The 16781-nt window shown below is 45.9% G+C and overlaps 1 protein-coding gene across 2 annotated transcripts in view; it reads left to right on the top strand.

Moving 5' to 3' along the window:
• LACTB2 (lactamase beta 2) overlaps window positions 1–16781 on the top strand; it is a 736830-nt gene that overhangs the window by 580425 nt on the left and 139624 nt on the right. The window lies entirely within an intron of this gene.

Here is a 16781-nt window from a genome sequence, read left to right as displayed (position 1 = left end):
CTTTGAAGGATGCTTACTTTTCACATTTCTCTCCACCGTCTTTTCAGGAAATACTGGAGATGTTCTGTCTCTTCTTATTCTCGTGTTCAGCGGTCTGCTTTACCCTTTGGCCTTTCTGCTGTCTCAAAGGTATTCATGAAGTGTCTAGCTCCTGTCTTTGCCTTCTGCAGACTTAAGAGAATCCAAATATTCCCTTACTTGGATGACTTTCTTCTACAGGCTCCTTCTCGGGAAACTCTCCTGAAGGATCTCAATTTCACAATGAACCTTCAACACTGGAGTTCATCTTGAACTTGAAAAGTTTGTTTTGACTCCTTCCCAAGCCTTGGTTTTCCTAGGTTGCAGGATCAACACACTAACAATAACAGCTTTCCTTCCTGTGGACAAAGTTCTGTTATTGTAGCAATTCTTTAAGACCTTCTTGTCATGCTGATGACCTCAGCTTTAAAGTACTTAGGAGCCCTGGAGTACATGGCAGCAACTAGATGCACTGAAGGAAAGTACTTAACCTCTTTTTGACATATACCAGCTTTCTTCATTGTGTGAGGTGTGCTTGGGGGATGGGAATGACTTGTACCTTTGGTAAAAAAAATCATATTTCTCAGGAACCTACATTCCACAACTGAAAGCCTCATCTTCTTTGAGGCTGTATCTATGGCATGTCTAAATGCGTTTCAAGAAAGAGTGTTTTTAGCATTTTCTACATCTGCCAGAAGAGTAACTACATTTTAAGCCTTGGCATACATTCCACAAAAGTATGTTCCCCTTGACAGTTTGTTAGGGTGGCCTTGGGCCATTTTCCTCCCGTCCATACTCCAGCCTTATTTTTTTTTTTTTTTTGTCAAAGAAGTTCAACTAGAGAGAGGATTTTTTTCCCATATTGTGAATATACACAGGCGACTGCAACTTAGAATGGTTCAGTCCAACAAAGGTAAAACAGAGAGAAAGACAAGAAAAACAGTATCTGAAGTAGTTGACTTCATTTGATCATCAACCTGCGGTATGTGGGATCCGGACCGGATCCGAGATGGCAGCTTCACCAGCATCTAATCCGAGCTCCAAGCTCCTCCCCTTACCCATAATATCCCTCCATCTCCTTCCTTCCCTCAGATCTCTTTTGCTGCGGCTTTGCCAAGCAGCGTGGTTCCAGAGCTCCAGGTATGGTAGGTGTATTTTTTGGCTAATTTTGTGTGTTAGGGTTGCTGTTAGTTCAGGCAGGTTTCCTTGTCCCTTTGCTTAACCTCCCCTTCGTGTTGCGTCACGTTTCTATAAAAAAAAAAAAAAAAAAAAAAAAAGTATTGTTGTAGTTAGAGTAGGCCTTCTCTCCCTCCCCCATCTTTGCTAGTGAGTGCATGTGTGAGTAGTGTGGTCGGGCTGGTTTAGGTTTTGTGCCACGTTCCTTACTTTGTTGGCAATGGTAGACCAGCAAGCTAAACTGGTCTTTAGAAAATGCACAGAGTGTGGCCATACGTTGTCACCGGCTGATGGCCACTCTGTGTGTGGGCAGCCCATCTTTCCATGGACTGCCCTATTTGTGCAGGGTTCAACCCCAGGGCCCTGAAAGATCGCAGGACAAAATTGATCCTTAAGGGACTTTTCCCTTCTTCGAAGGAGGCTGCCTCCACTTCTATTATGGTCAAGGCCATGACCGCTTCTTCAGCTTCTGTCTCTTCCACTCCCTCCCAGGCTGGGACTCAACCTCCAAAACACAGGCCTGGGAACAGTGAGACACAGAAAAGAGACAAAGAGAGAGAGAGAGAGAGAGAGAGACACAGAGAGGAGGATATCCCTGGACCGGATGGATCTGGTGGGTCCTCCTCTAAAACAACAGGCAGTTTCCAGACCAGTTTCCCCTCGGCACTGATCGCTCAGATTCTTGCTGGAGCAGGAGGAGCCGAGACCTTCTTCCAAGGCCTCTGTACATCGCTCCGGTCAGCATCGGTGGCCTCGTCATGGTCCACCAGAAGTTTGAGTGAGGCAGACATGGACAAAATGATGTGAAGGTTTATTCGCACCCAGATTCAGATGGGGGTCTTGCCAGCCCCCTCTCCCTCTGGAGGGGGGAGCTCACTTCCTTTCTTTTCCCCAGTATCTCCTTCTCTGGTCTGACTCCCGGTATCGGAGCTTTTGGATCCGAGAGGTCCTGGACTCAGGGGGTCGGCGCCGATAGTACCAAGTACCTCGACACGGCCGTTACCTTGAATGCATTGGATCCGACGGGTCCGGACCCGAGCGGCTCACAGAGCCGAAGCCTGGGCATTGGATCCAAGGGGTTGGGTCTTTCACCTTTGGCGCCGATGTTGTCGGGTCAGGGCCCTCCCCTCTGCATTTTGGCCCCCGTCAGGTTCAGCTCTGATCCCCACATCAGATCCTGGGAGAGCAGTCTCCTTCTTAGTTTCCTGGGAGGCTCGCTCCCCCTTGGCATTTAACGTGCTGGAGAGGGTTCTCTCCAGTGGATTGAGGCCCCTGACCATCTCCTCGGACTCCGTCCCAACTCCTTCACCTCTGGGTGCATCTTCAGCCATTTTGCGCATGCAGGGACAGCCAGTGTTCGATGTGCCTCAGGCGGTTTTCTTTGAGGAACCACAGGTAGTTTGCGAGCCCTCCCTGGAGAGTCCTACCGAAGAGATTTCCTGCAAACGAACGTGCAAAAGGAGGCACCTGGACTCCTTTTCAGAGTCCCTCACTGAGGATACTGTTTTGGAAGAAGGGGAAGGCTCCCCCAGATCATCTCCCGATGATGTCTCCTTTGGAGACATCATGGAAATCCTGCACCAGTGGGGGGGGGGTTGGTCCACCCCCAAGCCTTCCTCGGATGAGTCAGTATTCCTCGAGGCCTTCGGTATGGGCCTGTCTACCTCCTGGGTGCCCCCCCCCCGCAGATCCCTTGGTGGACCTTATTACCACCGGGGCATGGAAGGAGCCGGACACTGTGGAGCCAATCCCCAATCACCCCGACAAAATCCTGAGCCCTCCTGTAGACAGACCTAGTTGGAACAATGGGACCCCAGTGGATGCCATGGTGGTAGCGGCTGCCACTAAGAAAGAACTAGCCAAGGAAAGTTCTACGGTTCATCCCCCCTACCAAGAGTCCAGGGCAGTGGACCATCTGGGAAAGCAGATTTATGCTTCAGCTACCTTTTCTGTAAGGGAGCTGAATTATCTGGCTCACGTAACTCAACTACAGCGAGACCTGATCAAGGAATCCACTGAGTAGCCCTCGAAGTCCATGTCACCGGAGGATAAACACATATTCTCTGAGTGAATGGCCACTGTCAAAGCAGTTTATAATATGTCCATGTGCCTCCTCTCACATGCCACTGAAGGAGCAGATAGGGCGGCTGGGTCCGGTGTTGCCATGAGGCGACACGCCTGGCTCAGGCTATGTCAGTTTACAGAACCCTTTAAGGTGTCTTTCACGAATGCCCCTTACGATGGCTCTTTCTTGTCTGGGAAGACAGTTCGTGAAACATTGGACCAGACTAAAAGGACGGGAAGACACTGTCTGCCGTAGGGATCAACTTCTCCAACCCCCAAAGATCTTTTTCCAGGAATCAGTGGGGGCAAAAGAAGATGTGGTTCCGGAAGTCTCAGTATTCCCAGGATACTCAGGACTCCTCTTCCCCTAGAGGCAGAGGGGGACAAGACAAACACCGGCCGGGGGGGGGGTCCGAGAAATTTTGGGTCTCGAGAACCGTTCTCGGACACGCCCGCACAGCAGCCCTGAAGGGTTGCCCGACTGCCCTGCTCTGGAGGCAGTCGGGGGGTCGTCTTTCAAGGCACCTGATGGCATGGGAGTCCATGTCATCAGACTGTTGGGTGCTTCAGATAATATCCAGAGGTTATACCATTCCCTTTGTGGCTCCTCCCATCCCCCCCAAAATACCTCCTGGGCATTCCACCCATGCAAAGGGAGGTAGCAGCACTCGAAATAGTAAAGCTGCTCAGAAAATGAGTTGTCCAGCCCATTCCCAAAGATCAGTCTGGATCAGGCATCTATTCCACGTTTTAGTGCCAAAGAAGACGGGGGACCTAAGGCCTATTTCTGGACCTTTCCACCCTGAACCTGTCAGGTGCCAAACAGAAGTTCCAGATGGTCACTCTGCAATCTATCCTGCCTTACCTGCAGGAGAATGACTGGATGTGCTCAATAGATCTCCAGGACGCTTACTACCATATAAAGATGCACAGACGCTCCAAGAGGTTCCTCCGCTTTCGGCTATTGGTCAATCACTATCAATTCTGAGCCCTACCCTTCGGTCTCACCACAGCCCCCAGGGTCATGGCAGTAGTAGCAGCTCACAGGAGGCTTCAGGGGATCCAGGTTTACCTGTACCTGGACGATTGGCTCCTTCTGCTCCCACCAGGCATCTACTTTGTCAGGCCAGAGACTATCTCCTGAAATTGTCAGACTTGCTGGGCATTACAGTCAACATATGCAAGTCTTCTCTAGGCACTGTTCAGGTTACAAACCAAGGTCTTTCTAACTCGAGAGAGTGTGAAACTTACATCTTCATGTATCAGTGCTCCGTCAGTCTCACCTTCCTCTAGCCGAGGCGGTTTTGCGAGCCCTAGGTTCCATGGCAGCCACTATTACTCTTCTTCCTTGTGCTCATCTGCATATGTGGGTCCTACAGTGGACACTAGCGGTTTAATTGTCACTACTAGAGCTACCTTTGACACATCCAATTCATATAAGCAAAGCTTGCAGGCAGTCCCTCCTGTGGTGGATACAATCCTCAGATCTAATCAAGGGATGAACTTTTGTAGCAGCCCCTCCCCAAGCCACGGTGACCACAGACACCTCCCAACTAGGGTGGGCGGGCATTGCTCGGGCAGGACAGTCCAAGGCACGTGGTCCCTGATCGAGACCAAGTTGCATATCAGCGTTCTAGAGATAAGGACGGTCTTGTTAGCATTGCAAGCCCTTCATGCCTTTCTTCCTCTGGGAACTATTGCAGTTCAGACGGACAATATGTCAGTGGTCTGGTACATCAACAAGCAGGGAGGAACCAGCTCTTACTCCCTTTATCACGAGGCTAAGAGAGTGTGGGAATGGGCGATGTCCACCAACCATTTTCTAGTAGCAACACACATTCCGGGTTGATCCAACATACTGGCAGACACACTAAGCAGAACTATCCTGATGCCTTACGAGTGGTCTCTGAATCCTTTTGTAGCAAAGCAGGTCTTCCTCGAGTGGGGTCGGCCTTGCTGTGATCTCTTCACATCTCCTTCCAACACAAAGTGCAGCGAGTTTTTCGCTCTAATTCCCCCACAGGGGAAGTTCCCCAGACACACTCTGGTCCATGCTTGGCCTCCCGGTCTTCTTTATGCTTATCCTCCTTTACCTCTCATGTTGAAATTTTTCCAGAAGGCTTGCCGGTTGGGGAGTAGAGTCATCCTCATTGCCCCATTCTGGCCTCACCAAGTCTGGTTTTCCTTTCTTTGGTCTCATCTGTTAGCTCCTCTTTGGATCTTGGATCCGGTTCTGGATTTCATTTCGCACCCCTCGAGGGTCCCTCATCCAGACCTGGGCAGTCTGAAGCTCAATGCTTGGCTGCCCCAGTTGCCTTGATTGCTAGGACTCCCGGCCTGTCTTCTCCGGTTAAGACTATTCTGGTGGCAGCTCATAAACCGTCTACCAGGAAAATATACCATAGCAAATGGAAGCATTTTTCTACCTGGGCTTCTCAGAGGGATTTGGACCCTTTCTCAGCTCGCGTTCCAGTGGTCCTTGACTTCTTGGCATACATTTTCCAGCAGGGTGCCAACTCATTTACAGTAAAAGTTCAACTGGTTGCCATTTCCAATTTCCATGTAGGTGAGAACATGGCTTCTTTAGCTTCCTCCAGGCTTTGCAAAACTTTTATTAAAGGTACCTGTCTTTTAAGACCCCCGGTTAAAGTTCCTACCCCTCCTTGAGATCTTACCCTAGTTTTACAAGCTTTGGCTGCTCCCCTATTTGAACCTGCTGCTTCTGTGGATTTGAAATTTTTATCTTGGAAGATAGTCTTTCCAGTGACTATTACCTCGACTAGGAAGGTGTCAGAACTCCAGGCATTATCTATGATATGATTTTTCATAAAGATAGGGTGTCACTTCGTACTAATCCCTCTTTTCTACCTAAAGTGGCTTCTGAAACAAATATCAATCAATCAGTCAACTTACCTGTTTTCTTTCCAAATTTTCAGAACAGGGGTGAATATAAATTACATTTATTAGACGTGCATAGACAACTACGTTTCTACTTACACAGGACTAAAGCCTTTCGCAAGTCTGATCAGTTGTTTGTATCCTTTTCTACACCTTTTCTGGGCAAACCGGTTTCTAAGGTAACCATTGCCAGATGGATTTCCCCTTGCATCCTTCAGGTTTACAAAGACAAAGGTATGTCCCTTCCAGGTAGGATAAATGCTCATTCTACCAGGTCTATGGCTACATCAGCTGCCTTTTGGTCTAGTGTCTTTAGATGATATTTGTTCGGTGGCTACTTAGTCCTCATCTCACACTTTCATTTCTCATTATAAACTGGACATGGTTTCCAGGGGAGAGCGACCTTTGGTTCCGCGGTGCTCTGAAATATCCTTCCATGAGGACCACCCAAGGGTTTTTGGTAGTTGGGGACTCTGTCCCACAGGTTGATGATCAAATGAAGTCACCTACTTCAGAAAAAGAAGTTATGTGCTCACCATAACGTTCCATCTGAGTAGTTGGACTTCATTTTTCATTTGCCGTCCCCCCTCCTTCCCCCTGACCTTCTCATGATGTTTTCTGCATTGGCAGGCAGGAGAGAGTGCCTTGCGGCTCTCCTGTTTATCTTTGTTAGTGAAAGTTTTTTTGTTAGTGAAAGTTTTTTTGTTAGGATTGGGTTCCTGTGAGGGGTATAGCAAACTCAATCTGAGGGAAGGAGGGAGATGGAGGGGCATTCCTGGAAACACTGGGAAACATAAAGGTCCTATCAAACATCCTGGTATTGGGTGATTTCAATTACCCAAACATTAACTGGGAGAACTACTCAAGTACAAATTCCATTGCCCAACATTTCCAAGAATTTATAAACTCAAACGCCCTGGATCAACTGGTCAACAGCTCCACCAGAGGTGACAACATATTGGACCTGGTCATCACCAACATGGGCGACCGTTGTTCCACACCAGACATCAATCAATCGTTGGTTAGATCTGACCATAAACTAATCACTCTGGATATCCACATTCCGCCACTACCCCCGGCCAAAGAAACCATTGTGAAAAACTTTTCAAAAGAAAACTTTACTTTACTTAAGACTGTGGTGGGAAGTTTCAAAGCCCCTTTGCTAAAGGATAACGCTGTCCAAGCTGCAAAATCCTTTACTGATGCACTCTACAGGCACCTACAAAAATGCATGGATCGTGCTGTCCCAAACAAAACCAAGACTCACTCCTCCAAGAAAAGGAAACCAGTCTGGTGGACCCCTGCCATAAACAAGCTATACAATAGAAGGAGGAAACTAGTACAGAAAAGAGTAAAATCCCAAGCAGGGAAGACATTCCTGATAAGTACAAGCAAGAAACTACGTTCCCTCATAAAATCATCCAAGGCTAACTTCAAAAGAAAAATTGCCATGGACTCCAAAGATAACCACAAGGCATTCTTTAGCTATGTCAAGAGTCTAAGTGGCAATTCTCCAATCTGCTCGGAGTTAGTGCAGAATGGCACAAAATACACTGAACCGACCGATATAGCCAACATCCTGGCAGACAGGTTCAGTGCAAACTTCACCCCCCTCTCACCCCCAAAAGGGCCTGTAACTATAGCAGAAGAATGTAATGCCCCTGAAATCACAGACACTCAGGTTAAAACAGCCCTCTCCAAAGCCAAAAACATAGCATCAGTGGGACCGGACGGTGTCCCAGGCTGCGTCCTATACGAGCTCAAATATGAACTAACCCCTCACCTAAACACACTGTTTAAATTCAGCCTCTCCAAAGGCTGTGTGCCAACAGAGTGGTGCACAGCAATGGTTATTCTGCTCCACAAAGGTGGAGCCACAGCAGACCCTGGGAACTATCGCCCTATAAGCCTGACTAGCTTGGTCTGCAAAGCTATGGAGTGCATCATCATGGATCTCATTAACAGAGACATTGGGAACCTCCAAACACTGGACCCTACCCAGTTCGGCTTTGTTAAGGGCAGATCCTGCCTCCTAAACCTGGTGGACTTCTTTGAGGCAGTTACCAAGGCTATAGATGAGGGAAAGGTGGTCCACACAGCCTACCTAGACCTCGCAAAGGCCTTCAACACCATTCCCCACTCAGGTATTATAGACAAGCTCACCAGCCTGAACATGAACCCCTACATCATGAGATGGGTTGCCAACTGGCTCACAGACAGAACCCCCATGGTAAGAGTTACGGGAGCTAGGTCTGACTCTAAACCGGTTACAAGTGGCTCAGTCCTAGGACCCCTCCTGTTCGGCATATACTTCTCAGAGGTACAAGCAAGCACAGGAGGACTATGGCTGACCAAGTTCGCAGACAGCTGCAAACTAGGGGCTATAATTGACTCTCCGGCTGACTCAGACATCCTCCAAAGGGGTCTCACTGTGACAGATACCTGGTGTCAAAACCATGGCCTCAAGCTAAATGCCAAAAAGTGCATAGTCATCCCCTTTGGAAAAAACAAAGTACCTCCAAACTATCATCACATAGGTGGTAGCCCCCTAAATACGGAAGACGTAATAAGGGATCTGGGGACCCAAGTAGATAGTAACCTCTCTTTTGATAATCACATTGCCAAAGTGGTTAGAAAATCCTTCTGTGTGGCCCACCTAATCACAAAAGGGGTTGCATCCAGATCAAAAGAGTCATTGGGCCCCTCTTCGCATCACTCATCAGACCCATCATAGAGTACAATGCCCCATTTGGGATGTACCTTACAAGACACCTGCAACAACTGGAAAGACCACAGAAATACCTCACCAAGAGGATCACTGGCCTCAAGCAGATGTCCTATGCAGCTCGACATAAAAAACTCCAGCTATACTCGGTTGCATACCACATACTCAGAGGTGATCTGTGCCTGACATACAAGGCCATGTCCAACCCAGAATTGATGGACATACTCCACCTAAAGAAAAACATATCCCCTCGAGCCACACACTCCAGGGATCTAAACCTCACCACAGCAGTAAATAGGACGTGCTGGAGGGATAGATTCCTGTCCCAGAGACTTCCCATGCTCTGGAACAAGATTCCAATCTACATTAGGCAGAGCTGCTCGCTAACCCTCTTCAAGAGAAACCTTGACGAGTGGATGGGAATCAGCAAGTTTACCCCATGGGTCATTTCAATGGCTGTGCTGGACAGAGGCACAGGGAACTAATCTAAGGGGACACATTCCGGCTAGGCTTATAAATGCCTTTGGGCAGATAGCCTAGTTACCTACCTATGAACCTATTATGGGTAAGGGGAGGAGCTTGGATCAGATGCTGGTGAAGCTGCCATCTCAGATCCAGTCCGGATCTGACATCCCACAGGTTGATGACAAATGATGTCCAACTTCTGAGATGGAACGTTATGGTGAGTACATAACTTCTTTTCCCAGAATTTTGTTTTCTAAATGCAGGTAGAGGGTGGATAAGCCAAAAAAAAAAGTATCACACTGTCTAACAGTTTTCTTCAGAGGTTTGGTAAATCAGTGTAGATTCTGTGAACAATTCAATTCATCAGTTCAGTGACAGGGAAGTTTCACTTAAAAGGTTAGTGGCCACCTAAATCTTTTTTTGGGATGTCACTGTGATTCGTACTTGTAGGAATTATCACCTTGGTTCATACATTTGTCCTCGCTGTGCACATAACCACAAAGCATTATAAATTAGACTTTGCATTAACAGCTACAGGCTGGATTTTCCTTTGACCAGACAGTTTTGTGTAGGATTCTTTCAGAGATTTTGTCCATTTGAGACATTGCTTATAGAGGAAGTTTCAGACAAAAGCACTTATTTAAGAGGAATGGGAAGTACCAAACGTTTCTTTTTTTTTTTGTTTGTTTGTTTTGTTTTTATATAGGGCTAAATAATGGTACTTTTTTTTTGCTTGGCTCTTCTGCATTTATGTAATTTTGACCTGCTGAGATCTGTATTAACAGGCAGCGCACCTAAGTGTTGAAAAGGTGATTATTTTCCCCACATTAAGGTCATAAACAGACTGAGAAGGAGGTTAACACCTACAACATTTTGTTGATGCTTTACACCTATTGAAATAGGGAGATGATTCCCCCAGCATCACTACTGCCTTTTGGAATGCAGTAAATGGTCATATGTTGTTATTATGTCCATAGAAGGCTGCAAGAAGCATACACTCGTGCTTTTCTGAGTTTAGCTGCTACCCCTATTCCTTCTCAGTCTAGCTTTGTGTTGATCTTAGTCCAATTTAATGTATCCCTAACTAACAGCTTTCCCCACTCCTTCAAAGGAAGCCACATACTATCCCTCCCTTGTTCTCAGAAAGGTAGGCAGCTTATCTTTCTTCAGTTTAACTTCTTGTAAGTATGCGCTGTGTATGTTATCATTATGAAGCTTTTGTATACTTTGCATTTTCACATAAGAATTCAAGCCACAAACGTTTCAGGTCAATGCTTGACATTGCAACTTCTGAACCAACATTTCCCTGTGCTCTGCTGCTGTTACAAGCATACCAGTAAGATGCAGTTTATGATGGAAAACAGGTCTAATATTAAACACTGTAGAAGAAAAGCACAACTACAACGGATATATATGCACACTGTAATACAGTACATCCTCATACTCGATGTTAAGGGTCTATATTAGAACACCGAGCATTCAAAATTTCGAGTATTCTAATATCAAACCCTATGAATCGAAAATTTAAAACATCAAACATTCAGAGCAGTGAATTTTTTCCTAGGGAAAAAATTTGCTGTTCCAAAACACATACACACAACACAAGCACACCAAACAAGCAGCAATCCACACACATACACCTAAACTCTTACACCTAACCCTACACTAAACTATACATACACCACTATCCACTTACCTTAACCCAAACCCTAACCCTAAGGTCCGTCACTATCGCACAGTCATCTCACCCACGCCCTAACCCACCTACCCCGCCCTAACCCTCAGGTCCACACAATCACACACTTACCTGACCCGCGCCCTAACACTAACTCACCTAACCCGCCCTAACCCTTATGTCCGCACAATCGCACACTTACCTGAACCCGACCCGTAACTTTCCACCACAGCGCTGAAAATACCAAAGCAACAGAAACGGACAACCAAATTCTTTCCCTAGGAAAAAAATTGTTTTTCTGTTTCTTCAGTATTTTTAGCGTTCGCTGAAAATGGGTCGATATTGAACACACTAAATTTTGAACGTTCGGTGTTCTAATATAGACCCATTGTTAAGTTATAGGTGGGATGGGTACACACTGCCAAAGGAGCAGACTGAAATGCCAGAGGAGCTGACCTTTCAAGCATCACTTCGCAGATATTGCCATATAGGAGGTATAGCATAGCTCCACCTGCATAGTCCTCCATCCCAAGATGTTGAAAATGGCCCCTCTCCCCTCTGACTTCTGGTGACATATCAGGATTGGTTTGTCAGAAAGGTGGAAGTTGAGGTGAATGGGGAGTGAGAGCGTTAAATTGGCAATGATTTCATCTACGTTATGACCCTCATGCATGGCCATAGCTGTGAGTAAACGTGTCTGTTGTACCTAAAAGAGACAGTTGTTTATTCCTGTATATTCTGTGATACCGGTCAGCTTATCTTGCATACACTCGTTTCCTGTTACCTGTTATCCTTGCAGTACAGATCATAAAGTAAGCTCTGTCTGTACCATTCATACAAATAGTTTCGTCAGTGTTTCTCAAGTGATCACTTCTCAAGAGTGAAAACTCCTCACGATGTCTCTGTCATGTATAAATTTAACCCACAATTCCTCAATAGTAGTTATTTCTTCAGCCACTCCATTTTCCCTCAGCCATACCACAAAGACCACAGGTCCTTGCCAAGATCCCAAGCCAACCTACTCTTTTTTACACTTCGGAAACCATTTAATACCAGGGCATTCATGTTGGTGACAACCCTGCTGTCAAGAATGCCACCACTTGGACTAAGAACAATTCTGCTTCTTTACCAAATTATCCAGGTCCACCAGCAGAAGATCTGCTGCCACAAAATTCATTAGGTTTTTCTCCTCATCCTCCAAGAGCTCTGCTAAAGGGTGATCTCTGTTTTCTATGGTTGCTGATCACTGTTGGCAATGCATGGGAGATCCTGATATCTGCCACTCACCTGTGTTGACTGCTGTAATTTTGTTTCATCATTCTGCTTCATTGATTCTAGACCAGAAGGAGGCCTTGTAACATTCCTGCACTGGAAATGTAAACAGCATTTTTTGCCCCTCTCTGGACCACTAGCAGGGCCAAGAAACAAAGCTATCTTTGATATTCATGATCTTTAAATTTCCTCAGTTTCAGTACCAAGGCTTTCCTCTTATGAAACAAAGCAGAACTGTAATCAAGAGTAAAGTCCACTATGGCACCCCTAAACTGACATGGGTCCCTGATCTCTTGCCATGCGAAATATTTCCTTCTTCTCCACATAATTTAGACATTTGTTAATGAATTGTCTTGGATACATTGAGAAAGTCAGTTTGTTAACACAGTGAGCATACTCAGTCTCCAGAGGGTTTTGTCTCTTTAACAGCCTACCCAATCCCTGCCAAAGGCCCCCAGATCCTGTCCTTACACTCCCATAGATTTTAAGTTGTTAATTTGAGCTTGATTCTCCATGCATTTATCTGTAATAATAGCATTTTTAACTTTCATTCATTTCCTTATATTGTCACTGATGGACATTCAGCATGTCTCACAGTGGACAAGATCTTGATATGTGTCGATTCTGTTGTGCATGGGTGCCACTTCTTGTTTAATCTCTTCACCCATCATCTGTAGGACTTTCATATCCTTCTGCATCTCTTGCACTATTTCGATAAGGTAAACTCCATACTTTGTTTTAAATTTCTTCTCACCATTTTTCCAGACTGTTTGTCATCCATTTCCACAGACACACCTGCCATATGAACCAGAGCCACTAAAGCTGAATTTTGCAGTTATGAGCTACTTATGCTAATATCATCATGGCTACAAGCTTACATAGTCAAAGAGGATTGCAATGGTAATATTTCCATCTCCCAACAAAAGTGGATGAAAACTGATAGTCAGACTGTCAGTGTTTCAGCACATCTAGACACGTGTGACCCAGAACATGCTCCTGTAACTTCATTACTTTTGCTGTCCGTAGGGATCTTCATTAATATAGGAAAGTCACATTTGGAACCAACTCAGACATTTGTATTCATATGTTGCCATCTGGACATGCTAAAAATAATGGCCACACTACTGAAGGAGCATATTTTCCTCATTCTTGTTTTCATGAACCTTCTCTTGAGGCCTTCTTCACAATTTGCATACTAAACTATCAAAGCTCTGGGCTTGATGGCAGCAACAACTTTTCTGATACCACATGCCAGGTACCACGTGTGGATTCTTCAGTGGACTCCAAAGGTACAGTGGTCATAGACAAAAGACAACATGAGTAAAACCTTCAGTCTGATCCTATATGCAAGAAACACCTGCAGTGGTGGTTAGACCCCCAACAATCTCTTAAAAGGTTTCCCATTCAATTTCCCTCTTTTTTTTCAGCCACGTTTATTACAGATGCCCCTACCCTAGGATGGTGGGATATTACATAGGGCAAATAGTCCAACGAACCTGGTGAACCCAGGAGGCCAGTTTACGCATCAGTCTACTTGAGATGACAGCAGTCCTATTAGCTTTGCAAGTATTCCATGACCTGCTTCCACAAGACATGATATCCATACAAGTAGAAAATATGGCTGTGGTATATATATCATAGGTTGGTACTGGGCTATCTGCCCGAAGGCATATATTAGCCCAGCCACGTTGTGCGGTATTCACCACCCCTTTAGTAGTTCCCTAGAACCTTGTACTAGCAGCTAGTACCCTTGGCCCCTATCTGGTAGTGCTGTTTGTGTGATCCCCAGTGTGAACTTTCTGTTACCCATCCACTCATCAAGGTTCCTCTTGAAGAGTGGTAGTGAGGGGCTCTGTCTTATGTAGATCGGGACCCTGTTCCATAGTAAGGGAAGTCTCTGCAAAGGGAATCTATCCCTCCAGCATGTTCTATTCATTGTTGTGTTGAGGTTTATATCCCTAGAGCGTGTAGCTCGAGTAGATTTGGTTTTGCTAAGATGGAGCATGTTCAGCAATTCTGGGTTGGACATGGCTCTGTACGTTAGACAGAGATCGCTTCTGAGATGGTGGTATGCAACAGAGAACAGTCTTAGCTTTTTCAATTGTGCTGCATAGGGCAACTGTTTGAGGCCAGTAATCCTCTTGGTTAGGTACCTCTGTGGTCTCTCCAGCTGCTGGAGATGTCTAGCCAGGTACATTCCAATTGTATTCAATAATGGGTCTGATGAGGGAAGAGTAGAGGGGCACCATTACATCCTTAGATCTTGATGCGAACCCTTTTCTGATCAGATGGGTCACATAGAAGGATTTTCTAACCACTTTGGTAACATGGTTATCAAAGGAAAGCTGACTATCTACTTGGGTCCCTAGATCCCTTATTTCTTCTTCAGATTTCAGGGGATTACCTCCTATGTTGTAGTTTGCAGGTACTTTGTTTTTTCAAAGGGGTTTACTACGCATTTTTTTGCATTTAGCTTGAGACCATGGTTTTGACCATGCATCAGTCTCATTTAGGCCCTTCTGGAGGATCTCCATGTCAGCCGGAGACTCTATTATAGCACCCAGTCAGCCACAGCCCTTTCGTGCTTGCCTGTACTACTGAGAAGTATATGCCAAACAGGAGGGGCCCCAAGATAGGGCCCTGAGGCACACCACTCATTACTGGTCTGGATTCGGACATAGATCCCGCTACTCTTACTTTATGGGATCTGTCTGAGAGCCAGTTTGCGATCCATCTTGTGATGTAAGGGTTTATGCCCAGGCTGGTGAGCTTATCAATAATACCTGAATGGGGAATGGTGTCAAATGCTTTAGCAAGGTCAAGGTAAGCCGTGTGTACCTCCTTTCCCTTATCTATAGCCCGAGTAACTGTCTCAAAGAAATCCACCAGGTTCAGGAGGCATGATCTGCCCTTGACGAAGCAGAACTGTGTGGGGTCCAGTGACTGGAGGTTCCCAATCTCTCCATTTATGAGTTCCATAATGATTCGCTCCATAGCCTTACAGATCAGACTGGTCAGGCTTATTGGTCGGTAGTTCCCAGGGTCAGTTGTGGTCTCACCCTTGTGTAGCGGGACCACCATTGCCATTAACCATTCTATGGGCGCATATCCTGTGGAGAGGCTGAGATTGAACAGGGTATTAAGATGCGGGGTTAATTCCTTTTGGAGCTCGCGTATGACACAGCCTGGGACACCATCTGGTCCCATGGAGGCAGTGTTTTTAGCTTTAGTTAGAGCCTTGCTAACCAACGTATCAGTAATAATTGGACTTACACAATCCCCTGGAATGGTAATGCGCCCTGTAGGTGGTGAGGGGGAGGAGAAATTTGCACTGAACCTGTCAGCCAAGATGTTGGCAATGTCAGAAGGGTCAGTGTATTTTGTTCCATTTTGTACTAGCTCAGAACAGACCTGAGAGTTGCCATTTAGGTTTTTGACGTAGCCATAGAAGGCCTTATGGTTATCCTTGGCAACTTTCTTTTCAAAATTAGCTTTAGTTGACTTGATGAGGGCCCTCAATTTCTTACTAATGCTGATCAGGGATGATTTTTCTACTTGAGATCTGGCCTTTTTTTGTATAAGTCTCCTCCTTTTATTGCAAAGTTTGCTTATGGCCAGGGTCCACCAGACTGGTTTCTTCTTGCTTGAGGAAGGAGTCTTGGTTTTATTTGGGATAGCACGGTCCATGCAATCCTGAAGTTACATATAGAGTGCCTTGGCGTAGGATTCTGCATCCCGGATATCATTATCCTTCTGCAAGGGAATAGTGAAGCTTTCCACTTCAGATGCAAGTAGTTTGAAGTTTGCTTTGGAAAGGTTTTTGACTATGGTTTCTTTGACTGGGGGAGGTGGAGGGGTGAGGATGTCCAGGGTTATCAGTTTGTGGTCGGATCTGACCAAGGAGGGAGTGATAACGGGTGTGGTACAATGGGCGCCCATATTTGTGATGATTAAATCCAATATGTTGTCCCCTCTAGTGGGGGAACATACTTGTTGTTCAAGGGCATTTGAATTTATAAATTCTATGAATCGCTGAGCATAGGAGTTGGAACATTGGTAGTTTGCCCAGTCTATACCAGGGTAGTTGAAATCACCCACGATTATGGTGTTGGGTAGGACCTTTATATTTTCCAATGTCTCAAGGAATGCAGAGTGAGCATCTTGGGACATGGTGGGCGATCTATAACCGGCTACGACTTGAAATGTGGTTTTGCCTGCTGATAGTTGCGCATGGATTATCTCTGGGGCATCATGCTGCGCTACTAACCTGGAGATATGGGTATCCTTGATGAATATGGATACACCTCCGCCCTTTGTACTGTGATCCGGTAACTGAGGCCGGAAGGTATGATATGAATTGTAACCTGGCAGTGCTGGGGTACTCTCTTGAGCCTTGAACCAGGTTTCCGTCACTGCACAAACATCGATTTTCTCCATGCTGAGGAGAGCCTCAAGTGTGTGCATTTTGAGGTTGAGACTTCTGGCGTT

Source organism: Protopterus annectens, chromosome 3.part1 (assembly GCF_019279795.1).
Source record: "Protopterus annectens isolate FY-2018-M chromosome 3.part1, PAN1.0, whole genome shotgun sequence".
In the NCBI taxonomy this organism is placed as follows: Eukaryota; Metazoa; Chordata; order Ceratodontiformes; family Protopteridae; genus Protopterus; species Protopterus annectens.
This window is presented reverse-complemented; position numbering and strand designations above follow the sequence as displayed.